Source organism: Mobula birostris, chromosome 6, assembly GCF_030028105.1.
Source record: "Mobula birostris isolate sMobBir1 chromosome 6, sMobBir1.hap1, whole genome shotgun sequence".
Taxonomy (NCBI): domain Eukaryota; kingdom Metazoa; phylum Chordata; class Chondrichthyes; order Myliobatiformes; family Myliobatidae; genus Mobula; species Mobula birostris.
Genome location: NC_092375.1, coordinates 1,914,288 through 1,940,840, shown reverse-complemented (window position 1 = coordinate 1,940,840; position 26,553 = coordinate 1,914,288). Strand labels below are relative to the sequence as shown.

Below are 26,553 nucleotides of genomic sequence, written 5' to 3'. Positions count from 1 at the left end.
CAGGCAACATCCTTGTAAATCTCCTCTGCACCCTTTCTATGATTTCCACATCTTTCTTGTAGTGAGGTGACCAGATCTGAGTGCAGGTTTGTCGATTAATTGGTCACATGGGTGTAATTGGGCAGCGCAGACTCGCTGGGCTGGAAGAGCCTGTTACTGTTCTGTATCTCTAAATAAAGAAATAAATGACACCACATCCAGTCAAAGAATAAACCAACGTTCCTCTTTCAGTTAGTCCTGATGAAGGGTCTCGGCCCAAAACATCGACTGTACCTCTTCATAGAGATGCTGCCTGGCCTGCTGCGTTCACCAGCAACTTTGATATGTGTTGCTTGAATTTCCAGCATCTGCAGATTTCCTCATGTTTGCGTTCCTCCCTGGAGCTGCCTGCTAGCTGGATTTATGCTGAGCTAGTTGGTGAGGTCTGCCAGTTTTGGCAGGGATGGGGATTAGAGAAAAAAATCCTGTGAACAGTCACACATGCATTCTTGCTGCCTCCTTCTCCCACACCTAATTAACCTTTGGATAAAATTGTATAAATTTGAACGACAGTTGAAGATTATAGTACCTTGTCCTGGGAACGCGATCTGATTGTTTTCAGGGTTCAGTGACGTGGATTTGCGTGTATGCTGGTCTGATTGTGTTTGCCACCAGTCTCACATTGAGAGCAGAACTCCTAATTATTATCAAACCACCCACGTCAGCGCACTCAGTGTTGTGGTGATGACCCTACCAGTTAACGTTACATTATTAATCTATTAATTGTGGTGCCTTTGTGTAGGAAACAAAGAGGTGAGGTATGTGCTCAGTGAGGTGCTTTTGTTTTTAAAAGTGTATGTCTCAGGCCGTGGTTTAATGCTGAGTTCACCTTACTGAGTGACTAACAGACTGTGAAAGCCCTGTTGTGTTTATGAACTATCCCAACCACTCTGAGAAGCTTTGTCTCATTAATTTCTCATGGGAGCTCAAGATGCATAGCCCGTTGATCAGAGAGTCAGCAGTCAGTAGCGGCTGTTGTTCTGTTGCCTTGATTGACATCTCACATATATTTCAGATGTGGTGTACTTTTTGTTTGTTGGAAACACTGACAGCAAGAAACTGAGTGATTTGGTAATCTGTAAAGAAGATGCATCCTAAAATCAAGGAATAGTTTGAAAGAACCTTATAATCATTTGGATATCAGCCTGTGAAGTGGCAATAGAGCTTCATTTTTGTTACTCGGAGAGTGAGTTTATTTAACTGGTTTTTGGGAAAGGAAAATAGTGAACTTCATGGTACCCCACAGGAGAACTCACTGTTTTAGGAGCATCACCCCAGATCCCTGGTTTATTGTTATCCAATCAGTTGAGACTACCTGCTGGTGTTGAATATTTGTGATTGAAAGTCTAATTGTACCAAGTAGTTGTGATCGAACAGTCACAGGAGTAGGTACAAGCCCTTCAGTCCAGCATGGTTCGGGAGGGTTTAAACTAATTTGCAAGGGCGATGGGACCCGGAGTGATAGAGCAGTGAAAGAAGTGCATGGAGTAAAGCCAGATCTAACATATAGAGAGGCTTTGAGGAAAGAGAAGCAGAATAAACGGTGTAAAGACAGTAAGGTAGAAGGGCTGAAATGTGTGTACCTCAATGCAAGAAGCATCAGGAACAAAGGTGATGAAATGAGAGCTTGGATACATACATGGAATTATGATGTAGTGGCCATTACAGAGACTTGGCTGGCACCAGGGCAGGAATGGATTCTCAATATTCCTGGATTTCAGTGCTTTAAAAGGGATAGAGAGGGCAGAAAAAGGGGAGGAGGGGTGGCATTACTGGTCAGGGATACTATTACAGCTACAGAAAGGATGGTAATGTAGCAGGATCCTCTTTTGAGTCAGTATGGGTAGAAGTCAGGAACAGAAAGGGAGCATTTACTCCATTGGGGGTATTCTATAGGCCCCCTGGTAGCACCAGAGATACAGAGGAGCGGATTGGGAGGCAGGTTTTGGAAAGGTGCAAAAATAACAGGGTTGTCATCATGGGTGACTTTAACTTCCCTAATATTGATTGGCACCTGATTAGTTCCAAGGGTTTAGATGGGGCAGAGTTTGTTAAGTGTGACCAGGACAGATTCCTGTCACAGTATGTGGACAGGCCGACTAGGGGGAATGCCATACTAGATCTAGTACTAGGTAATGAACCAGGTCAGGTTACAGATCTCTCAGTGGGTGAGCATCTGGGGGACAGTGACCACCGCTCCCTGGCCTTTAGCATTATCATGGAAAAGGACAGAATCAGAGACGACTGAAAAATTTTTAATTGGGGAAGGGCAAATTATGAGGTTATAAGGCTAGAACTTGCGGGTGTGAATTGGGATGATGTTTTTGCAGGGAAATGTACTATGGACATATGGTCGATGTTTAGAGATCTCTTGCAGGATGTTAGGGATAAATTTGTCCCGGTGAGGAAGATAAAGAATGGTAGGGTGAAGGAACCATGGGTGACAAGTGAGGTGGAAAATCTAGTCAGGTGGAAGAAGGCAGCATACTTGAGGTTTCAGAAGCAAGGATCAGCTAGGTCTATTGAGGATTATAGGGAAGCAAGAAAGGAGCTTAAGAAGAGGCTGAGAAGAGCAATAAGGGGGCATGAGAAGGCCTTGGCGAGTAGGGTAAAGGAAAACCCCAAGGCATTCTTCAATTATGTGAAGAAAAAAAAAGATGACAGGAGTGAAGGTAGGACAGATTAGAGATAAAAGTGGGAAGATGTGCCTGGGGGCTGTGGAAGTGAGCAAGGTCGTCAATGAATACTTCTCTTCGGTATTCACCAATGAGAGGGAATTTGATGATGGTGAGGACAACATGAGTGAGGTTGATGTTCTGGAGCATGTTGATATTAAGAGAGAGGAGGTGTTGGAGTTGATAAAATACATTAGGACAGATAAGTCCCCGGGGCCTGATGGAATATTCCCCAGGCTGCTCCACGAGGCGAGGGAAGAGATTGCTGAGCCTCTGGCTAGGATCTTTATGTCCTCGTTGTCCACGGGAATGGTACCAGAGGATTGGAGGGAGGCAAATGTTGTCCCCTTGTTCAAAAAAGGCAGTAGGGATAGTCTGGGTAATTATAGACCAGTGTGTGAATCTCCACAGCTACTTCCTTTAGAACACGAGGGTGCATTGCATCTGGTCCGGGAGATTTATCTACCTTTAGACTATTCAGCTTCCTGAGTACTTTCTCTGTCGTAATTGTGACTGCGCACACTTCTCTTCCCTGCCACCTTTGAGTGTCTGGTATACTGCTGATGTCTTCCTCAGTGAAGACTGACGCAAAATACTCGTTCAGTTCCTCCGCCATCTCCTTATCTCCCATTACAATTTCTCCAGCATCATTTTCTATCGGTCCTATATCTACTCTCACCTGTCTTTTACTCTTTATATATGTAAGGGGTTTCTTCTTTGTTATGTTATAATTAAAATGGCTTCTTTGTTATGTTAATCTTTTAAGCTGCTGCGTACATGAATTAAAATGGCTTCTATGTTATGTTAAATGCTGAGGAAGTCTCTAGCTAGCACTTTGCTTGGTTTAATACAGATAGCAGATGTACTATGAGCCAATGGGTGTCCATGTTATTCTTTCTTGGGGTGATATGCTGTCTCATATGGCTGGGAACCAGGGGCTTTTGGCAGGGAGTTGGAGGAGAGACCGTGAGGACGATCATACGGCTGGGAACCGGGGGTTTTGGCGGGGAGTTGAAGGAGAGACTGTGAGGACGACGGACGTGCAGGAAAGCTCAGGCTGATCACTCCAGGTGATCCCGAGCCGCGAGCCGACGCGGTCAGGGTGGTCCCGAAGAAATTCCTGAGCTCCAACGTGTGCACGAAGGGATTGAACTTTGATAAATCTGGCGCCTTTTCCATTCCTTTTTTTGTATTGAACTTCGATTAGTCTCATAGACTTAGTAATATCTATGAAGTGTAATTGGTAAAACGTACATTGTGTGCTGGCTGATGACTGATGTTTGAAGCTGAATCCGGTGGCAGTTGTACAGCATCCGACATCACCGGGAGACAAGGTGGGCAGCGGACGCGGTTTCCCCTAGATAAATACCAGCCGATATAGCTGAGCGTTACATATACTTGAAAAAGCTTTTAGTATCCTCTTTGATATTATTAGCTAGCTTCCTTTCATAGTTCATCTTTTCCCTCTTAATGACCTTCTAAGTTTCCTTTTGTAAACTTTTAAAAACTTCCCAGTCCTCTGTCTGTCTTCCCACAAATTTTTGCTTCCTTCTATGCTCTCTCCTTTGCTTTAACTTTGGCTTTGACTTCTCTTGTCAGCCACGGTTGCTTCCTTTTTCCATTCAAAAATTTCTTCTTTTTTGGAATATACCTGCCTTGCACCTTCCTCACTTCTCGCATAAACTCCAACCACTGCTGCTCTGCTGTCTTTCCCGCCAGTGTCCCTTTCCAGTCAACTTTGGCCAGTTCCTCTCTCATGCCATTGTAATTTCCTTTACTCCACTGAAATACCGACACATTGGATTGCGGCTTCTCTTTTTCAAATTTCACAGTGAACTCAATCATGTTATGATCACTGCCTCCTAAGGGTTCCTTCACCTCAATCTCTCTAATCACCTCCGGTTCATTACACAATTCCCAATCCAGTACAGCCGATCCCCTAGTGGGCTCAACAACAAGCTGTTCTAAAAAACCATCTCGCAGACATTCTACAAATTCTCTCTCTCGAGATCCAGTTCAGACCTGATTTTCCCAATCCACTCGCATGTTAAAATCCCCCACAATTATCATAATACTGCCCTTCTGACAAGCCTTTTCTATTTCCAGTTGTAATTTGTAGTCCACATCCCTGCAGCTGTTTGGAGGCCTATAAATAACTGCCATCAGGGTCCTTTTACCCCTGCTATTCCTTAGCTCAACCCATAAAGACTCTGTACCTTCCCATCCTATGTCACCTCTTTCTAATGATTTGATATCATTTCTTAACAATAAAGTCACGCCTCCCTTTCTTCCTACCTTCCTATCCTTCCGATACACCGTGTATCCTTGGACGTTCAGCTCCCAGAGACATACATCCTTTAGCCAGGTCCCAGTGATGGCCACAATATCATACCTGCCAATCTGTAGCTGTACAACAAGATCATCCACCTTATTCCTTATGCTGCGTGCATTTAAGTATAACACCTTAAGACGAATATTTGGTACTTTTTGCTTTGATTTCACTGCAACTTTATTGCACTGCAACTCATCCCAATGGCTACAAATTTGCCCCATCACCTGCCTGTCTTTCCTGACATCTTTACTGTTCACTATCTTAGATTTATACAAACTGTATTGCATATGTGCCTTCGCCTGAGGAAGGCTGAGGGCATGTTCTCGTCGACAACATCCACGCACCATCAATTCACAAGATGTTTTACTTGGGCTCTATATATACAGATATATACTTGGGCTATATATATATATATATATATATAATTTGTGCGTCTCTAGAGTAAGCCTGCCATCAGCTGATGAGAACACAGACCCGGTGGGCAGGTCATGTCATCCGCATGCCAGACAAGCGCATACCCAAGCAGCTCCTTTTTGGGGAACTCTGCTGGAAGACGCTCGCATGGAGGGCAGAAGAAACATTACAAAGACATACTAAAGGCCTCCCTGAAGTCACTTGACATAGACACGACCTCCTGGTAAACGCTGGCACAAAACCGCCCTACCTGGTGCGGCCTCATCCACAAGGGCTGTCAAGCTTACGAAGCAAGGTGCATTGCTGAAGCACAACGTAAGCGCGAGCTACGCAAGTCCAGAGCCACCAGAGCAGCAACTGCAGCGCCTACACATGTCTGCCCAACATGTTCAGGATATTCCGTGCCCGAATTGGCCTGACCACATCCAGTCTCAAAGTGACTAATGGTGTCGAGGTCTTCATCGACAACGATGGACGAACCACACACTTGTGTGTGTGTGTGTGTGTGTGTGTGTGTGTGTGTGAGAGACTGTGACTGTGTATCTACTACTATCTTATGTATGCCTTGTGCTGTGTGTGACTATTGGTTCTGTATTTTGCACTTTGGCCCCTGAGGAACATTGTTTCATTCATTGGTATTCATGCATGGGTGAATGATAATTAAACTTGAACTTGTTTGGCCTGGGACAATATGGGTATATCACTGGGCAATTCAGCATTCAATATTTGCCCCAGATGCTCAAGGTTCAAAGTGAGTTTATTATCTGACTGCGCATATGTCATCATATACTAACGACCCTGAGATTTCATTTTCTTGCAGGCATACTCAATAAATCCATTAACTATAACGGAATCAATGAAAGACCACTCAACTGGACTCACAATCTGTGCAAAAGACAACAAACTGTGCAAATAGAAAAAGAAAGAAATAAAAGTAAATAAAATAAAAGTAAATAAATGAGCAATAAGTATCGAACATGAGATGAAAAGTCCTTAAAAATGAGTCCATCGGTTGTGGGAACATTTCAATGATGGGGTGAATCAAGTTTAGTGGAATTATTCCCATTGGTTCAAGAGCCTGATAATTGTAGGATAATAACCGTTCCTGAACCTGGTGGTGTGAGTCCTAAGGCTCCTGTACCTCCTTCCTGATGACAGCAGTGAGAAGAGAGCATGACCTGGGTGGTAGGGATCCCTGATAATGAAACCTGCTTTCCTGTGACAGAATTCCATGTAGCTATGCTCAGTGGTGGGGAGAGCTCTGCTCGTGATGGACTGGGCCATATCCATGACTTTTTGTTGATTTTCCATCCAAGAGCATTGCAGTTTCATACCAGGCTCTGATGCAGCCAGTCACTGCACACCTATAGAGGTTTGTCAATTTTTTTCCATCCAGGTTGGGTGGGACAACAACTATAGGTCATGGGTTAAGGGTGAATGCTGAAAGGATTGAGGGGAATATGAGGGGAAACCTCTTCAATCACAGGGTGGTGAGAGTGTGGAACGAGCTGCCAGCACAAGTGGTGCATGCAAGGTCGATTTCAATGTTTAAGAAAAATTTGAATGGGTACATGGATGGCAAGAGTATGGAGGGCTATGGTCCTGGTATAGGTCAATGGGAAGAGGCAGTTTAAATGGTTCAGCATGGACTAGATGGGCTGTATGGCCTGTTTCTGACTCTTGTTGCTGTCAGTGCATGTACAGCTGCAGATATTTCCTAATTCCACATTGCACACGGAGGCCTTCTTTCTCATTCAGTCGATGTGGCCTCTCAGAGCAATCCAATCCAATCCATTCCCTCCCCTGTGACCTATCTTCTCTGTCTTGTGGACATTAGCAGAACTCTTGTTTATCTCTCCTGCTTATCTACCTCTTTTTGCCTCACATATTTTGTTCACAAAAACAGAGAGACTTGATTACTGATATTAATTTTCCCAGTGCTGGTCTTCCACTACTCAAGTACTCATAAATGCATCATGATTTATAAAATATTTAAGTGATTCCTTAAAATTACAATTTGTCACTTGAATGGTTCTGTGAAGAGAATTAGGTTGCAACTAGCAGCTTTCTGAAAGTTTACCTTTCAATAATTGATTCCTCTGACATTGTCTTTGTTTTATATCTGTTCAGTGCAGACAAAACGTGTGTGGCGGGGAAGGGTGACATGGTTTCCCAAATGCACACCGTATCCACTTCAGCCGAATCTGCCAGTCACCACCACCTCCTGCCAAAGGTGAACAGCCACAGAATTATGGTGTGGACCTATGCCTTGTAGCTTCCGTACCATAAGACATAGGAGCAGAATTCGGCTATTCAGCCCATCGAGTCTGCTCTGCCACTCCATTGTGGTTGGCTACAAATTACGCTCTTAACCTCGCCAACTTTCCCAGGAAATAGCAAACATACCAGACCACTCAGTTGGCCCAAAGTTATGGATTGCATTCGATCACAGATCAGGAGAAGCAGCAGATGTAAAAGTAGTAGTAGTTTCAAGAGCTGTCTGCAGGATGTCACAGTTGGTAATTGTTGGATGCTGACGCCACTTTGTTCTTCCATCTGTCGCCTGCCTCCAGCCCATTGACCTGTAGGAGTGTCCCTGCAGAGTTGTTGTCCATGCTCGTGTCCCTGCCAGACCTGGTTACCTTGTTGCATTCTCACCCATCATAAACCTCCTCACTCGGTGTCTGCACTTCCTCTCTCTGCAGCCGACATTACTTGTCATCTCTGCCCTGTGTACAATTTCTCAATTCTCAGGCTTCAGAGAGGGACATGTTAGCTTTGCTTAGGGTTCTGAGCCTTGGTTATAATTTCTGTTTGAGATCTACAGTGTACGATGTTCTTTTCTGATCCAATGTGGGTACGCTCTAAGTTTTCATCAGCTCCCTGCACAACCTGTATTTCTTCACATGTGGTGTGCCATTACTATGACTCGTCCAATCCGTTTGACATACTTACTGACAAAATTACGGTGCAGATGAGAAGCAGCTGGTGGTAGAGATGTGGTTTATCAATAATATCTTACGGCAGCTCATCTGATGATTTTGATGCTTATGCCTTTCTTATTTGTTTCTGCTGGTTTCTGTGTTGTGTCCCTTCCAAATCAGAATCAGGTTTATTATCATTGGCATGTCGTGAAATTTGTTAACTTAACAGCAGTGCTTCAATGCAATACGTAATATAGTAGAAGAATAAAATGATCAAATAATAAATAAATAAATTACAGTATATGTATATTGAGTAGATTAAAAATCGTGCAAAACAGAAGATATATAGCAACTAAAAATCATTGGAAGGGAAAAGATGAAATGTGAAAGCAAGCTGGCAAATAGTATCAAAGTGGATAGTAAAAGTTTTTTCAAGTATATTAAAAATAAAAGAGAAATGAGAGTGGATAGAGGACCGCTAGAAAATGAGGCAGGAGAAATAATACCGGGGGACAAGGAGATGGCTGATGAACTAAATGAGTATTTTGCATCAGTCTTTACTGTGGAAGACACTAGCAACATGTGTGAAGGAAGAGAAGTGGGTGCAGTTACTATTACAAGAGGGTTCTGAAAGAGGTAGCGTTAGAGATTGTGGTGGCATTAGAAATCATCTTTCAAAAATCACTGGACCAGAGGACTTGCGAATGTTAGTCCATTCTTTAAGAAAGGAGGAAGGCTGCAGAAGGAAATTATAGACCAGTTAGCTTGACCTCAGTGGTTGGGATGTGACGGTGAGTGTGGAGATGGTGTGAGGAATTGTTGTACTTGTCACAGTGACGTTGAGTGTGGAGATGGTGTGAGGAATTGTACTTGTCATGGTGACGGTGAGTGTGGAGATGGTGTGAGGAATTGTACTTGTCACGGTGACGTTGAGTGTGGAGATGGTGTGACGAATTGCTGTACCTTGTCATGGTGATGGTGAGTGTGGAGATGGTGTGACGAATTGCTGTACCTTGTCATGGTGATGGTGAGTGTGGAGATGGTGTGACGAATTGCTGTACCTTGTCATAGTGACAGTGGGTGTGGAGATGGTGTGACGAATTGCTGTACCTTGTTACGGTGACGGTGAGTGTGGAGATGGTGTGACAAATTGCTGTACCTTGTGTTACATATCATGGGTATCTTGTCACTGTCTTATGACCATGAGGTAATTGAGTATCTTATTATGAGCATGATGTCATGATCTTGTGGAGGTCACATGATGTAATTTTGCCGCCAGTGTGAGGTCACATGATGACATGTTCTCAACAGGTATATAAAAGGAAACCCTGTTGTGACACAGTTAATTTCAGTTTAGTTTTAGTTTAGTTCATCAGTCACTCCATTATGCTGCGTATTCGTCTCATGATGCAGTTTAGTTTTAAGTAATGAATTTTAAGGTGCAAAGATTGGTGCTGGCAGTTTCGCCAATCGCTGCCAGTTTTGGATGTTGCACCTGGGATTTTTCCTTTACAGTAGTATTGGAGAGTGAAGACCTTACTGAAGTACGGGAACCTGAAGGATCCAGTAAAGTTGGAGTCATTCGGTGGTTTAATAAAGGATCGACCTTATTGAGTATTCATTCAGAAATGGTGACCTGTGTCTGAGATAACTCCTGCAAGATCAGGGAAGTTAGTGCAATGTTCACTCGCCAGAAAAAAGTCAGTTCCTTTAAGCCGTTTTATTCCCTTCGTCGTGAATCCTTTGGAAAATCAGCAGTAACATCACGTCTTCGAAGAAATCTGTTTCCAGAGAAGTCTGTCCTTATCGACTGTGTAAATCACTTAGACTTTCGAATTTACCATTTTAAGAACTGTTTTCGAATTTACCCTTTTAAGAACTGTTCCAGAGTTGCCGTATAGCAGTTAACTTCCGGTTAAGTTCATCGTTTGAATACTTTTTGCTGTTGGTGAGCAGAGTTTAATAAATGTTTATGTTTGTTTATAAAACTTGACTCTTCTATATTCATTGTTGCTGATGCCATAACACTTGTTACGGTGTGGGGATGGTGTGATGAATTGCTGTACCTTGTTATGGTGACAGTGAGTGTGGGGATGGTGTGATGAATTGCTGTACCTTGTTATGGTGACAGTGAGTGTGCAGATGGTGTGACGAATTGCTGTACCTTGTTATGGTGACAGTGAGTGTGGGGATGGTGTGAGGAATTGCTGTACCTTGTTATGGTGACAGTGAGTGTGCAGATGGTGTGAGGAATTGCTGTACCTTGTTATGGCGACAGTGAGTATCATTCCTGGCAGCCTGTAATAGTGCAACAAGATCATTCACTTTATTGCTTAGACTCAGTGCATTGAGAGATAACACCTCTAGTGCTGTATTTGCTACTCTTTTTGATTCTGCATCCCTAATGCACTGACTATCACCCTGCTGGCTGCAATTATGTCCTATCATCTGCATGTCCTTCCAGACAGTTTGACTGCATGCCATCTTTGTTTTTTTACCATCCATCCTATCCTGAGTCCCTTCACTCCAGTTACTACCCCCCTGTGAAATTCACTTAAACCCTGCCCAACAGTTCTAACAAAACTTCCAGTGAGACTATTTGTCCTCGGGTTCAGGTGCAACCTGTCACTTTTGTACAGGTCATACCTCTCATAGAAGAAATCCCAGTGATCCAAGAACCTGAAACCTTGCCTCCTGCACCAGCTTCTCAGCCACACATTTATAGAAACATGTCTGTCTGTCTAGGTACCATATCCACTGTGGACTTTGGTGACCATGGTTTTCCGTATAGATCTATCCTTCATTTTTTGGATGACTTCCATTTCCTGGATGTGTAGCTACCTGACTAGGCTTTTGACGTACATAAGCCAAGGTCTAGGAACATAGAAACATAAAAAACCTACAGCACAATACAGGCCCTTCGGCCCACGATGCTGTGCTGAACATGTCCTTACTTTAGAAATTAACTAAGGTTACCCATCGCCCTCTATTTTTTTAAGCTCTATGTACCTATCCTGGAGTCTCTTAAAAGACCCTATTGTATCTGCCTCCACCACCGTTGCTGCTAGCCCATTCCACGCAATCGTCACTCTCTATGTAAAAAACGTACCCCTGACATCCCCTCTGTACCTACTTCCAATCACATTAAAACTGTGCCCTCTTGTGCTAGCCATTTCAGCCCTGAGAAAAAGCCTCTGACTATCCACATGATCAATGCCTCTCATCTTGTACACCTCTAACAGGTCACCTCTCATCCACTGTTGCTCCAAGGAGAAAAGGCCGAGTTCACTCAACCTATTCTCATAAGGCATGCTCCCCAATCCAGGCAACATCCTTGTAAATCTCCTCTGCACCCTTTCTATAACTTCCACGTCCTGCCTGTAGTGACGTAATCAGAACTGAGTCACTATATAAGACCCTGGTCAGATCAGGTGGGGTCTGACCAGGGTCCTGATGTGTAGATACATCTATTGATGCTTCTGGACACATCTTCAGTGATGTTCCTGGAATCATCGGGTGTCTTGGGTCTTTCAACATCATACAACCTCCTCCAGGTGACCCAGCCAGGGCTGATCAGACCCCAGCTTGTGTCCAGATGGCTAGCTACTTATGACTCCATGGCTCCCCTCTTTTGAGCCACAGCCATCTTGAGGCCCTCTCTGCCGCATCGGTGATACTGTGGATGGCTCTTCTCTTCCTCTCTCCCTCGATGCCCAAAATGCTGAAGGCTCTAACTAAAGAACGGGCTACGAATCCCCTACAACCAACCTCCACTGGGAGACACTTCGCTCTCCATCCAGCCTGCTGATAGTTGCTGACCAGTCCTGCGTACTTGGAGAGCTTCCTTTCAAAGGCCTCTTCCAAACTATCTTCCCATGGGACTGTCAGCTCCAGCAGCACCACTTGCTTAGTAGACTCAGACGCTAGGACAATGTCTGGTCGCAGGGTGGTGGCTGCGATATGGTTGGGGAACTTCAGCTGCCCTTCGAGGACCACCAACAGCTGCCAGTCCCTTGCAGAGGTCAGAATGCCTGCAGATGTTCTTTTGGCAGGTATTGGCTGCTCCCCAGCTCTGACAAAGGCAATGGTCTGCTTGGAGGGTTGGGACCGCTTCGCCCACTCAACTCCTGCGCTGACGGCTTCAGCGATGGTCTTCAGGATCTGATCGTGCCTCCACCTGTACCGTCCCTAACCAAGTGCCCTTGCACAGCCGCTGACGATGTGCTCCAGGGTTCCTCGCTTGGAGCACAGTGGGCACGCAGGTGCCTCTGCCTTGCCCCATGTGTGCAGGTTTGATGGGCTTGGAAGCACATTGTACACTGCCTGGAGGAGAAATTGGATGCGGTGTGGTTCGGCTTTCCAAAGATCAGCCCAGGTCACTTTCCTCTCAACCGCATTCTCCCATCTTGTCCAAGCTCCCTGTTGCTTCATTCCCACCACCTTGCAGGCTCTCGTCTCCTCCGCTACTGCTCTCACCTCCTCCTGAACTAGACGATGCCTTTCCTTCCATCCTTCCATCTGGTGTCCATTTGGGGAGTTAAAAAGGATCCTAGCCCAGCTCGGCCTCGTGTGACCATTCCCACCAGCCTCCTGTGACGCAGCCTCGCCTCTGCCTCCTGAACAGCTTCCTCTGCCCTCCACTTCCTGCCAGTACTTATTTGGATCCCTGCTCTAGCCACCTTCGGGTCACTTGAGTCCCTATACTCTAGCACTTCTCTGGCTCTTGTTACCTTGAATTCTTCCTCCAAGGATTTGAAAGGCAGTTGCAGTTTGTTGTGGTGTCCACAGAGTGCGATGCTGCTCAGGCTCTTTGGCAGCCCCAGCCATCTCCTGAGGTGGTTGCTAACCCTCCTCTCTAAGGTTTCGACTGTCGAGATCGGAACTGCATAGACGAGGAGGGGCCACAGGATTCTGGGAAGAATGCCATGCTGATACACCCAGGCTTTAAACTTCCCAGGTAGGCCAGACTTGTCCACAGATTTCAGCCAGCCATCCAACTCGGTGCAGGTTGCCTGAATGGATGTTGTGTCCCTTAAAGAGCTGTCAAAAACCTTGCCTAAGCTCTTGACTGGCTTTTCTGTGATGGTTGGGATGGCTGTGCCTGCGATGCTGAACCGAAACTTGTTCTTCACCTTCCCTTTCCTCAGCACCATCGATCTTGATTTGACAGCTTTGAAATGCATCTGGGCCCACTCCACCAGCTTTTCGAGCCCTTGCAGAATCCATCGGCAGCCTGGGACTGATTCTGTGGTGACTGTGAGGTCATCCATGAGTGCCCTGATAGGTGGTTGCCATTGAGTGGAATTCATTCTGGGCCGTCTGCACTCTGATTCAGCAGACTTAGTGAGCATGTTCATGGCCAGGGAGAACAGTGTCACTGAGATAGTGCACCCTGTGATGATGCCGACCTCCACCTTGTGCCAGCTTGATGTAATTGCTCCTGAAGAGACCCTCATCCTGAAGTTGCTGTAATAATCAGCGATAAGGTCTCTGATTCTGCTGGGGACGTGATATTTCGTCAGTGTGAGCTGCACCAGCTTGTGCAGAATGGAGCCATATGCATTTGCCAGGTCAAGCCACAACACTGACAGGTTGCCCTTGTTCTCTCTGGCCTCCCTGATGAGCTGTGTCACCACACCGATGTGCTCCAGACAGCCCGGCATCCCTGAAATGCCACCCTTCTGGACTGGACTGATGCAATCCAGAAATTACTACCCTGGAGGTTCTGCTTCACAGTTTTCTACCCGGCTCTCTAAATTCTCTTCTCAGGACCTCTTTGCGTTTGCTCCTCATGTCATTGGTACCAATAGGTACCTAGACATCTGGTTGCTCTCCCTCCCCCTTCAAAATGCTGTGGGTGAGATCCAAGACATCCCTGAGCTTGGCACCTGGGAGGCAACTTACCATTTGGTTATCCCGCTCACGTCCACAGAATCTCCTGTCTGTTGGTCCGACTATGAGTCCCCCAATCGTTCCCTTTCTCCCTCTTTCCCTTCTGCACCACGGACCCATGCTCAGTGCCAATAACCCGGTCTCCATAGCATCTGTGAGGCCATCCCCCACAAACGTATCCAAAGTGGTATACTTATTATTGAGGGGAATGGCCACAGGGGTACTCTATGCTAACTGTCTATTCACATTTCTGTTTCTCCTGACACTCACCCAGCTACTCACCTCCTGCAACTTCGGGGTGACTACCTCCCTGTAACTCTGATTGATTATCTCCTCACTCTCCCATACAAGCCGAAGGTCATCCAGTTGCTGCTCCAGATCCCTAACATGGTCTTCAAGGACCTGTAGCCAGAAGTACTTCATGCAGATGTAGGTGCCTCGGACACTCTGGGTCTCCCAGGACTCCAGCATCCAGCATGAAGAACACACAATGGCCATTTACTACACTAGGTACAGCAGGAGAGAGAAAAGAAATCTCAGCAGAAGCTTATCCAGAGCAAAGGCCTGACACTCCTACTCTCGCCTCTGGTCTACCCCTGACAGTGGCCTTTGGTTGTAAATTTACTTTGACTTTTTGAACGATATGGTTGCCAATGACAGTTGGTTTCTGTGGTTCAGACCTCCAGTGTCTCTCTCCTGTAATCACATCCTTCAGACAGATGATCCAGAGTTCAGCATACGCCACCCCTCTCAGCCACCATCGCCGTCTGTACCCTGTCGCAGGTATTCTCTCACTGGCCCTCTCCACCTTGCTCTGCAATTTCAAAAGTACTTGCTTCCAGACTTTGCTCAGTTCTGTCAGCACCTCTGTCTCCACTCCCGAGTTCCAAGTGTTTCTGGCATCTGCGGTTTTTGCTTTCCCTCATTTCTGTGAACTGCAGTTTTGTGTCTCCATAACTACAGACTGTTTCTCAGTGTGGTTATTCAGTAAAGCCAGGAGCTTCAGTGGCCGATTTATAGACAAGATCTCACACGTCATGCTGTGACAGGCATGTGAGGATCTGTGTCATTAATGGTTTGTAAACATTGGTCAGGATTCCAGGGCGAACGTTCCTGTTGTGGTTCACAATATTGCTGTGGGGTCATAAATCCGTCTGAGGGAGCAGCAGTCGAATGCCTCATTTAAAAGCAGACCCTCACTGGAGTCTCAGTGTGATGCTGCGGCCACTGTGAAGGGTTGAATCCAGCCCTGAGTACAATACACTCAGCCTAAAGTCTCAGTCTAAAGGGTCACTTTGTTTAGTCTGCTGATCTCCTTACAGTAATCAGTGCTCTTTAATGATGTATAATTGCCTGAAACTATCTGCTCAAGATGAGTAATCCTTTGACGCTTCAGTTCCTCGAGCTTTCCTTAATTTTAAATCATAAAATTGGCCTTCTCCATTATTGCATTACTGTGGTGTAATTAATTTTGCTATGAAGGATGAAGAAGTTTTAGATAACAATATTTGCTGTGGCATGTCTTAGTATTTGAATGTAGCTCATCCTGCCGGCTGTTCCCGGAGATCCAGACTCTTAAATGTCTATTTGTATTGTTGTTGATTTGTCCTGTGCTGTGCTAGCCAAGAGTTGATTTTACCTTTGGTGTAGAGCATGGCTGTGGTGCCCTTGATGGTCTTTTCTCGGGCACTTTAATATCATCTTCAGTTATTCTAAGGAAGAGCTTCTGGATGAGAGCCTTGGGGGTCAGTAACTTTGTTGCTTTGGAGTTAGGCACCTTTGGACTCGAGACTTGTTGCTGAGAACAGGATATAGTCTGCGCTGGTACCTCTGTGTGCTGAAGGAATCCTGTTCTGTCAGTCATCGATAAGAAATTTCAGCAAAGCCTCACAGTCTTCTCAGGCAATGGAACATTTTCCCAATGAAAGTGTTAGTGGCCTGGTCAGTTTTCATCTTCCAATCAACATTATGAAAGTGAGATTAATTGCCTGTCCCTCCTGAGACATGAACATTCACTGCCCATTCTACTTGCCCTTGAGAAGATGCTGTTAAGTTGTCTAGTACTGCTGCAGTCTGTGTGCTGAAAGGCCTTCCTGAAGATACAATTCAGAGCTAAGGGCAATGAAGGAATGTTTGATCAGGTAATGAATGCATCCAGAAGCCCCGGCTCAATGGGCTCAATGGCAATCAGGGGAAATGTTCATTGGTTGGAACAAATCAATGTTCCAATCACAAAGGAAGATGTTTGTGGTGGCTGGAGATCAGTCATTAATATCTGAGTTGGAGGGGGTGTACCGTTCACCAGAAACTGATCAAGAATATCTATATACACAGAGTGGTAACGAGAGCAGGTCCAAGGCTGGAAATCCTGTGGTGAATAACTCAGCTCCTAACTGTGCAAAGCCTGACCACCAGCTACACATCCCAGGCCACAAGTGTGATGCAGCTCCCCAATAACCCGGATGAGTGCAACTACAACTACAGTCGAAATGTGCAATACAATACAGGACACAGCAGTGTATTCAACAGGAACCTCTCCATTACCACCCCACCGAGCACTCAAGCATGCAGCAAACCATCAATAAAGACTTGCAGTATCCAAAAGACTACTCATGCAACCGGTATTTGACATACCACAGGCTTCCTTTCTCCCTAATAAGGGAAAAACAGCTGTCTCTGTTTCACTGTCCCCTCTCTGCATTACCATCATTCTCTCTATCACAACCACTCTCTCCATCACTGTCCACCCTCCATCACTGTCCACCCTCCATCACTGTCCACTCTCTCTATCACTGTCACTCTCTCCGTCACTGTTAATCTCTCCATCACCATCCACTCTCTCCATTGGCCGTCCATCACCGTCACTCTCTCCATCACCGTCCTCTGTCCCCATCACCATCCACTCTCCATCACCCATCTGTCACATTCTCTCTTTCCACCAGTGCGGCACCAAGGCATAGAAACATAGAAAATAGGTGCAGGAGTAGGCCATTCGGCCCTTCGAGCCTGCACCGCCATTTACTATGATCATGGCTGATCATCCAACTCAGAACCCTGCACCAGCCTTCCCTTCATACCCCCTGATCCCCGTAGCCACAAGGGCCATATCTAACTCCCTCTTAAATATAGCCAATGAACTGGCCTCAACTGTTTCCTGTGGCAGAAAATTCCACAGATTCACCACTCTCTGTGTGAAGAAGTTTTTCCTAATCTCAGTCCTAAAAGGCTTCCCCTTTATCCTCAAACTGTGACCCCTCGTCCTGGACTTCCCCAACATCGGGAACAATCTTCCTGCATCTAGCCTGTCCAATCCTTTTAGGATTTTATACGTTTCAATCAGATCTCCCCTCAATCTTCTAAATTCCAACGAGTACAAGCCCAGTTCATCCAGTCTTTCTTCATATGAAAGTCCTGCCATCCCAGGAATCAATCTGGTGAACCTTCTTTGTACTCCCTCTATGGCAAGGATGTCTTTCCTCAGATTAGGGGACCAAAACTGCACACAATACTCCAGGTGTGGTCTCACCAAGGCCTTGTACAACTGCAGTAGTACCTCCCTGCTCCTGTACTCGAATCCTCTCGCTATAAATGCCAGCATACCATTCGCCTTTTTCACTGCCTGCTGTACCTGCATGCCCACTTTCAATGACTGGTGTATAATGACACCCAGGTCTCGTTGCACCTCCCCTTTTCCTAATCGGCCACCATTCAGATAATAATCTGTTTTCCTATTTTTGCCACCAAAGTGGATAACTTCACATTTATCCACATTAAATTGCATCTGCCATGAATTTGCCCACTCACCCAACCTATCCAAGTCACCCTGCATCCTCTTAGCATCCTCCTCACAGCTAACACTGCCGCCCAGCTTCGTGTCATCGCAAACTTGGAGATGCTGCATTTAATTCCCTCATCCAAGTCATTAATATATATTGTAAACAACTGGGGTCCCAGCACTGAGCCTTACGGTACCCCACTAGTCACCGCCTGCCATTCTGAAAAGGTCCCGTTTATTCCCACTCTTTGCTTTCTGTCTGCTAACCAATTCTCTATCCACATCAATAGCTTACCCCCAATACCATGTGCTTTAAGTTTGCACACTAATCTCCTGTGTGGGATCTTATCAAAAGCCTTTTGAAAATCCAAATATACCACATCCACTGGTTCTTCCCTATCCACTCTACTAGTTACATCCTCAAAAAATTCTATGAGATTCATCAGACATGATTTTCCTTTCACAAATCCATGCTGACTTTGTCTGATGATTTCACCGCTTTCCAAATGTGCTGTTATCACATCTTTGATAACTGACTCCAGCAGTTTCCCCACCACCGACGTTAGGCTAACTGGTCTATAGTTCCCCGGTTTCTCTCTCCCTCCTTTTTTAAAAAGTGGGGTTACATTAGCCACCCTCCAATCCTCAGGAACTAGTCCAGAATCTAATGAGTTTTGAAAAATTATCACTAATGCATCCACTATTTCTTGGGCTACTTCCTTAAGCACTCTGGGATGCAGACCATCTGGCCCTGGGGGTTTATCTGCCTTTAATCCCTTCAATTTACCCAACACCACTTCCCTACTAACATGTATTTCTCTCAGTTCCTCCATCTCACTGGACCCTCTGTCCCCTACTATTTCTGGAAGATTATTTATGTCCTCCTTAGTGAAGACAGAACCAAAGTAATTATTCAATTGGTCTGCCATGTCCTTGCTCCCCATAATCAAATCACCTGTTTCTGTCTGTTGGGGACCTACATTTGTCTTTACCAGTCTTTTCCTTTTTACATATCTATAAAAGCTTTTACAGTCAACTCACCGAGACTATTCGTACGTCATCTTCCAAATCCATTACATCTACCAGTTGGAAGGACAAGGGCAGCAAGTAGAGGGAAGAGCACCCCTTGGGAATTCCCTCCAGGCCACAAACTGTCCTGACTGTCACTGTATCTTCACTGTCTCTTGGTCGAAACCCTGGAACTCCCACCCTAACATCACTCTGGGTGGACCTAATCCTCAAGGACTGCCTCTGTTTAGGAAGATAGCCCACCATCACTTTCTCAAGGACATCTGAGAATGGGTAATGAGGTGCTGACTCAGTGTGTCAAAGCTGAGGAATTGATTCCCTGGAATGAATATATAAAAGTTTATTTGATAACATTAAGGGCACCTTTATGCTGTCAAAGCAGCAGATACAGTTCAGATAGACATTTCCATTGTAAGCAGTGTCACATAAGGGCACAGATGGTTATAAAGCAATGTGAGCTATGTGAGTTGGGGTAGGTACTTTGATAACTTGTCCGTGACAGGCCCCCAAGCTGGTATGGTTTGTACAGGAGGTGCTGTTTGAAGTCCAGGCTGTTGTTAGATGTGAACTCTGAGTGAACAGGCAGACCCTGGGTTACGACAGGGTTCTATTCTTCAGAACTGCTGGTAATGCAGGAGACATATACAAGCTCTCTGACCCCAGCTATAGAAGGTGGAGGTGAGCAGGCTACCTGGATTATGACCATGAGCTGGTCAAGGCTGCAGTACTCTGGACTGGCTTGCCCTTCAGACCCAAGGTTCAGAGACTGCCTCTGGCTACTGTGCTCACGGTGAAGAAACAACAGGTATTTCCACAGGGTCTCTGACCTTGTACAGAGTGAACTCCAATCCCTTTGTCAACCTCTTCCTTGTCCACTGCAGTGATATCTTTCTCTGCCTCCCCCATGTTATGATGAGTGAGCTGGCATAAACGGCAGGAGGTTTTCATGTGGTCCATGCCAGCAGACTGATGTCAGAAATTCCTATTCCTTCACTGCTGTTGGCTCGGAATCTGATGTACTGAATCACACAGTCTGCAGCGTATTGACACCACCTCAAGGGCAGGCAGAGTCGTCAGTGAACGGTAACACCCCACGTTTTTATGTTCAGTTGGTACTGATTCATTCTTTAACTATCAGTAAGAATAAGCTGTCCTGAATCGAGAATGCACTGGCTGACGGAGGGTGAGGAACCGGCCCTGTGACTGACCGGTGACAAGTTACATTGTTTTTGCAGCATTAGTGGTCTAGTTAGTCCAGCTGATGCTGATTCTGAATAACGCCTTTCTTCAGTGCAGCCAAATCCATAGCAGGTCCTGGGCCTGACCCTGTCATCGGCTCTTCACTTCTCCAGCCCATTCTGAAGGTAGAGTTTACGATGTGGTAAAAGTCAGTCTCCAGGTTCTTGATCATCTGCTGTCACTTCCCATGCTGAAGTTAGTGCACAGCAGCTCCTCCCTCTCGTCTATCAGAAAACAAGTTCAGCTGCCATGCACGCACCATCATTTCTCTGCCCTCTCTGAAAGAAAGCCGATTGAACTCCTTTGCTTCATGTCTATCTCCTTGGCTCATTGATGTAAGACTGAGATCTGTCTTCGTCATTCATCAAGCCCTCACACTGCCCTGTCTCTTTGGGAAGTCTACTACTGACTGAATGCAGACTTACTGCTTTGCAGAGTTACAAAACATATACGTGGAAAGTGAATAATCTCTCTCCGCTCTGGCCTCTTCAATGGCTTCTTTACAAAGACAGACATTCTAGAAACATCCCCGAGCTGTGGGGTGAAAGCACCGTCAACTGTACATTTACCTTCCTTTATATTAGTGGTCACTAACCTTTTTAAGCCCAAGATCCCCTACCTTGGCCTTAGTGAAAGGCAAGATCAACCTACTAAATCATTTAGTCACACGCTCGCGTACCGGGCAGAAAAGACCGGAAGTAAAACCCCGCAACCTGGAAGCAACCTCTCTTTACAAACAGCTTTCCATAGCGGGAGTATTGCTATATTACCATTATCATGTTTCATTATTTAATTTTATCTCAACATGAAAAATAAATGAATAAAAATTAACTGTTGCACTCAGTGTAATGACTGGGGCTGAATACTTTCTGCTAGTTCCCTGAAATTTGGCTCATAACTACAGACAGCCAGTTTGAGACTGTCTGTGAGATGTCTGTCAGTAAGACAGCTCCTGTACTTAGATTTCATAATTTTCATCTGTTGCAGCACAGTGCCCTCGCAAACCTCCTGACAGACTGAATATTCGAGTGGACAGTTTCCTTTGTTAGACTGAATGTTGAATCTGCCACGTTTTTCAGGTGTTTTGTATTGGTAAACTGTTACTGAGACATTTCAGAATTTCAGAGGGTATGCAAGGTAATAACACCACTGTTTTTTGTTTCCCAGTTATTTACATTTGGGGAATGTTGGAATTTAAAGGGGGAGAAGTATTGTAATGTGAGCATGATAAAGATAAGTTAATACAAATTAGGATAATGATAATATAGCAATACCCCCACTACGGAAAGCTGTTTGTAAAGAGAGGTTGCTTCCAGGTTGCGGGGTTTTACTTCCGGTCTTTTTCTACTGCGGTGCATGGCGGGGGAGCTACACACGTGCACACTGGGCAGAAAGAACAGAACTAAACCCGGAAGCCCAGAAGCAATCTCTCTTTACAAACAGCTTTCAGTAGCAGTAGTATTACTATATCACCGTTATCCTAATTGGTATTACTTATTTTTATAATGTTCACATTACAACAGTATTTGTGTCTTTATTTTTCATTTTTTTCGGGATCTACTGGGAAAATCTCAAAGATTGACCAGTTGACGACCACTACTTTATATTGTACCTTTAATGAATGGAAGTGCTCGATGCAATTCATAGGAGAATTATCTCGTGGAATTTCTTACTGGCCTCTTTGTGGGATACCTAGTCAGACAACCAAAAGCTGACCCCAAAAAGTACCATAAAACCATAAAATAGAGGAGCTGAATTAGGCCATTTGACCCATGGAGCCTACTCCGCCATTTCATCATGGATAATCCATTTTTCCATCTCAGATTTGGAGGAGGAAGTCTCAAAATTGGAGCAGGTGTGCAGCGAGAGCCATTTTGATTTTTACTACTTCTCATCGGAGTTAAGAGAGGCGGGACTGCGCAGGCATGTGATGTCGGGCAATGAAGCACGGAAGATTTAAAAGGTCATAAATCCTGATTCGGGTTTAATTTGGAGAAGGAAATCTGAGAATCAGAGCGGGAGTGCGGCAGGAGCCATTTTGATTTTTACTACTCATCGGAGGTAAGAGAGGCGGGACTACGCAGGCGTGTGACGTTCGGCAGTGAAGCACGGAAGATTTAAAATAAACACTGCCTTATACAGTGGGCAGCATCGTTTTGCGGGCGGCGGAGTGAGCCCGGAACAGAGTGAAGACTTAAGGGCTTTGGCTCAATGGTCTTAGGCGGAAACGGGCGAGACAAAGTAGGTATGGTTTTCAATTTTTCCTGTTATTTGAGGAAATGGGAAAACATAAGTGTGAGGGCAGCTTGTTGTTCTTGGTGTCGGATGTGGGAGGTCCTGGAGTCTCCTAGCCTCCCGGACATCCACATCTGCACCAGGTGCGCCGAGATGCAGCTCCTAAGGGACCGTGTTAGGGAACTGGAGCTGCAGCTCGATAACCTTCGTCTGGTCAAGGAGGGTGAGGAGTTGATAGAGAGGAGTTACAGGCAGGTGGTCACACCGGGGCCACAGGAGGCAGACAAGTGGGTCACGGTTAGGAGGGGGAAGGGGAAGAGTCAGGTAATAGAGAGTACCCCTGTGGCTGTGCCCCTTGACAATAAGTACTCCTGTTTGAGTACTGTTGGGGGTGGGGGCAGCCTACCTGGGGGAAGCAACAGTGGCCATGCCTCCGGCACAGAGTCCGGCCCTGTAGCTCAGAAGGGTAGGGAAAGAAAGAGGAGAGCAGTAGTTATAGGGGACTCAATAGTTAGGGGGTCAGATAGGCGACTCTGTGGACGCATTCAGGAGACCAGGATGGTAGTTTGCCTCCCTGGTGCCAGGGTCTGGGATGTTTCTGATCATGTCCAAGATATCCTGAAGTGGGAGGGTGAGGAGCTAGAGATCGTGGTACATATAGGTACCAATGACATAGGTAGGAAAAGGGAAGAGGTCCTGAAAGGAGAATATATGGAGCTAGGAAGGGAGTTGAGAAAAAGGATCGCAAAGGTAGTAATCTCAGGATTACTGCCTGTGCCACGCGACAGTGAGGGTAGGAATGCAATGAGGTGGAGGATAAATGCGTGGCTGAAGGATTGGAGCAGGGGGCAGGGATTCAAGTTTCTGGATCATTGGGACCTCTTTAGGGGCAGGTGTGACCTGTACAAAAAGGACAGGTTGCACTTGAATCCTAGGGGGACCAATATCCTGGCGGGGTGATTTGCGAAGGCTATTAGGGAGATTAAACTAGAATAGTTGGGGGGTGGGAATCAAATTGAGGAGACTAGGAGAGAGGAGGTTAGTTCACAAATAGAGAAAGCTATTAGACAGTGTGTGAGGGAGGATAGGCAGGGACAGAGATCAGGAGCACTCAGACCAAAGATGTAGGGGAGCAGGAAGAAAAAGACAATAAAGTTGTTTGCACCATTAGGGATAAACAGAGAGTAAGAGGTGGAGAGTTTTTTAAATGCATCTATTTTAATGTTAGGAGCATTGTAAGAAAGGTGGATGAGCTTAGAGCATGGATTGATACCTGGAAGTATGATGTTGTAGTTATTAGTGAAACATAGTTGCAGGAGGGGTGTGATTGGCAACTAAATATTCCTGGATTTCATTGCTTCAGGTGTGATAGAATCGGAGGGGCAAGAGGGAGAGGTGTTGCATTGCTTTTCAGAGAAAATATTACAGTGGTGCTTTGGCAGGATAGATTAGACGGCTCATCTAGGGAGGCTATTTGGGTGGAATTGAGGAATGGGAAAGGTGTAGTAACGCATATAGGGGTGCATTATAGAACACCTAATGGGGAGCGAGAATTGGACGAGAAAATTTGTAAGGAGATAGCAGATATTTGTAGTAAGCACAAGGTTGTGATTGTGGGAGATTTTAATTTTCGACACATAGACTGGGAAGCCCATTCTGTAAAAGGGCTGGATGGTTTGGAGTTTGTAAAATGTGTGCAGGATAGTTTTTTGGAGCAATACATGGAGGTACCAAGTAGAGAAGGGGCAGTGTTGGATCTCCTGTTAGGGAATGAGATAGGTCAGGTGACGGAGGTATGTGCTGGGGAGCAGTTCGGGTCCAGTGATCACAATGCCATTAGTTTCAATATAATTATGGAGAAGGATAGGACTGGACCCAGGGTTGAGATTTTTGATTGCAGACTAACTTTGAGGAGATGCGAAAGGATTTAGAAGGAGTGGATTGGGACAATTTGTTTTATGGGAAGGATGTAATAGAGAAATGGAGGTCATTTAAAGGTGAAATGTTGAGGGTACAGAATCGTGTTAGGTTGAAAGGAAAGGTTAAAAGTTTGAGAGAGCCATGGTTTTCAAGGGATATTAGAAACTTGGTTTGGAAAAAGAGAGAGATCTACAATAAATATAGACAGCTTGGAGTAAATGAGGTGCTCGAGGAATATAAAGAATGTAAACGGAATCTTAAGAAAGAAATTTGAAAAGCTAAAAGAAGATATGAGGTTGCTTTGGCAAGTAAGATGAAAATAAATCCAAAGGGTTTCTACATTTATATTAATAGCAAAAGGATAGTGAGGGATAAAATTGGTCCCTTAGAGAATCAGAGTGGACAGTTATGTGCAAAGCCAAAAGAGATGGGGGAGATTCTTAACAATTTCTTTTCTTCGGTATTCACTAAGGAGAAAGATATTGAGTTGTGTAAGGTAAGGGAAACAAGTAGGGTAGTTAAGGAAACTATGATGATTAAAGAAGAGGAAATACTGGCGCTGTTAAGGAATATAAAAGCGGATAAGTCTCCGGGTCCTGACAGAATATTCCCTAAGACCTTTGAGGGAAGTTAGTGTAGAAATAGCAGGGGCTCTGACAGAAATATTTCAAATATCATTAGAAACAGGGATGGTGCCGGAGGATTGGCGTATTGCTCATGTTGTTCCATTGTTTAAAAAGGGTTCTAAGAGTAAACCTAGCAATTATCGGCCTGTAAGTTTGACGTCAGTGGTGGGTAAATTAATGGAAAATATTCTTAGAGATGGTATATATAATTATTTGGATAGACAGGGTCTGATTAGGAACAGTCAACATGGATTTGTGTGTGGTAGGTCATGTTTGACAAATCTTATTGAATTTTTTGAAGAGGTTACTAGGAAAATTGATGAGGGTAAAGCGGTGGATGTTGTCTATATGGACTTCAGTAAGGCCTTTGACAAGGTTCCACATGGAAGTTTGGTTGGGAAGGTTCAATCGTTAGGTATTAATATTGAAGTAGTAAAATGGATTCAACAGTGGCTGGTTGGGAGATGCCAGAGAGTAGTAATGGATAACTGTTTGTGTGGTTGGAGGCCAGTGACTAGTGGTGTGCCTCAGGGATCTGTACTGGGTCCAATGTTATTTGTCATATACATTATTGATCTGGATGATGGGGTGGTAAATTGGATTAGTAAGTATGCAGATGATACTAAGATAGGTGGTGTTGTGGATAATGAAGTAGGTTTTTGAAGTTTGCAGTGAGATTTGGGCCAGTTAGAAGAGTGGGCTGAAAGATGGCAGATGGAGTTGAATGCTGATAAATGTGAGATGCTACTTTTTGGACTAATCAAAATAGGACATACATGGTAAATGGTAGGGCATTGAAGAATGCAGTAGAACAGAGGGATCTAGGAATAATGGTGCATAGTTCCCTGAAGGTGGAATCTCATGTGGATAGGGTGGTGAAGAAAGCTTTTGGTATGCTGGCCTTTATAAATCAGAGCAGTGAGTATCGGAGTTGGGATGTAATGTTGAAATTGTACAAGGCATTGGTGAGGCCAAATTTGGAGTATTGTGTACAGTTCTGGTCACTGAATTATAGGAAAGATGTCAACAAAATTGAGAGACAGAGGAGATTTACTAGAATGTTACCTGGGTTTCAGCACCTAAGTTACAGAGAAAGGTTGAACAAGTTAGCTCTTTATTCTTTGGAGCGTAGAAGGTTGAGGGGGGACTTGATAGAGGTATTTAAAATTATGAGGGGGATAGATAGAGTTGACATGTATAGGCTTTTTCCATTGAGAGTAAGGGAGATTCAAACAAGAGGACATGAGCAAAAGTTTAGGGGTAACATGAGGGGAACTTCTTTACTCAGAGAGTGGTAACTGTGTGGAACGAGCTTCCAGTAGAAGTGGTTGAGGCAGGTTTGATTTTGTCATTAAAAAAGAAATTGGATAGGTATATGGACAGGAAAGGAATGGAGGATTATGGACTGAGTGCAGGTAGATGGGACTAGGTGAGGGTAAGCGTTCGGCACGGA

General features: G+C 45.0%; 1 protein-coding gene across 5 annotated transcripts in view; it reads left to right on the top strand.

Annotated features, from left to right (window-relative positions):
• Nucleotides 1–26,553, top strand: part of gbe1b (glucan (1,4-alpha-), branching enzyme 1b) — a 523,715-nt gene that overhangs the window by 219,700 nt on the left and 277,462 nt on the right. The window lies entirely within an intron of this gene.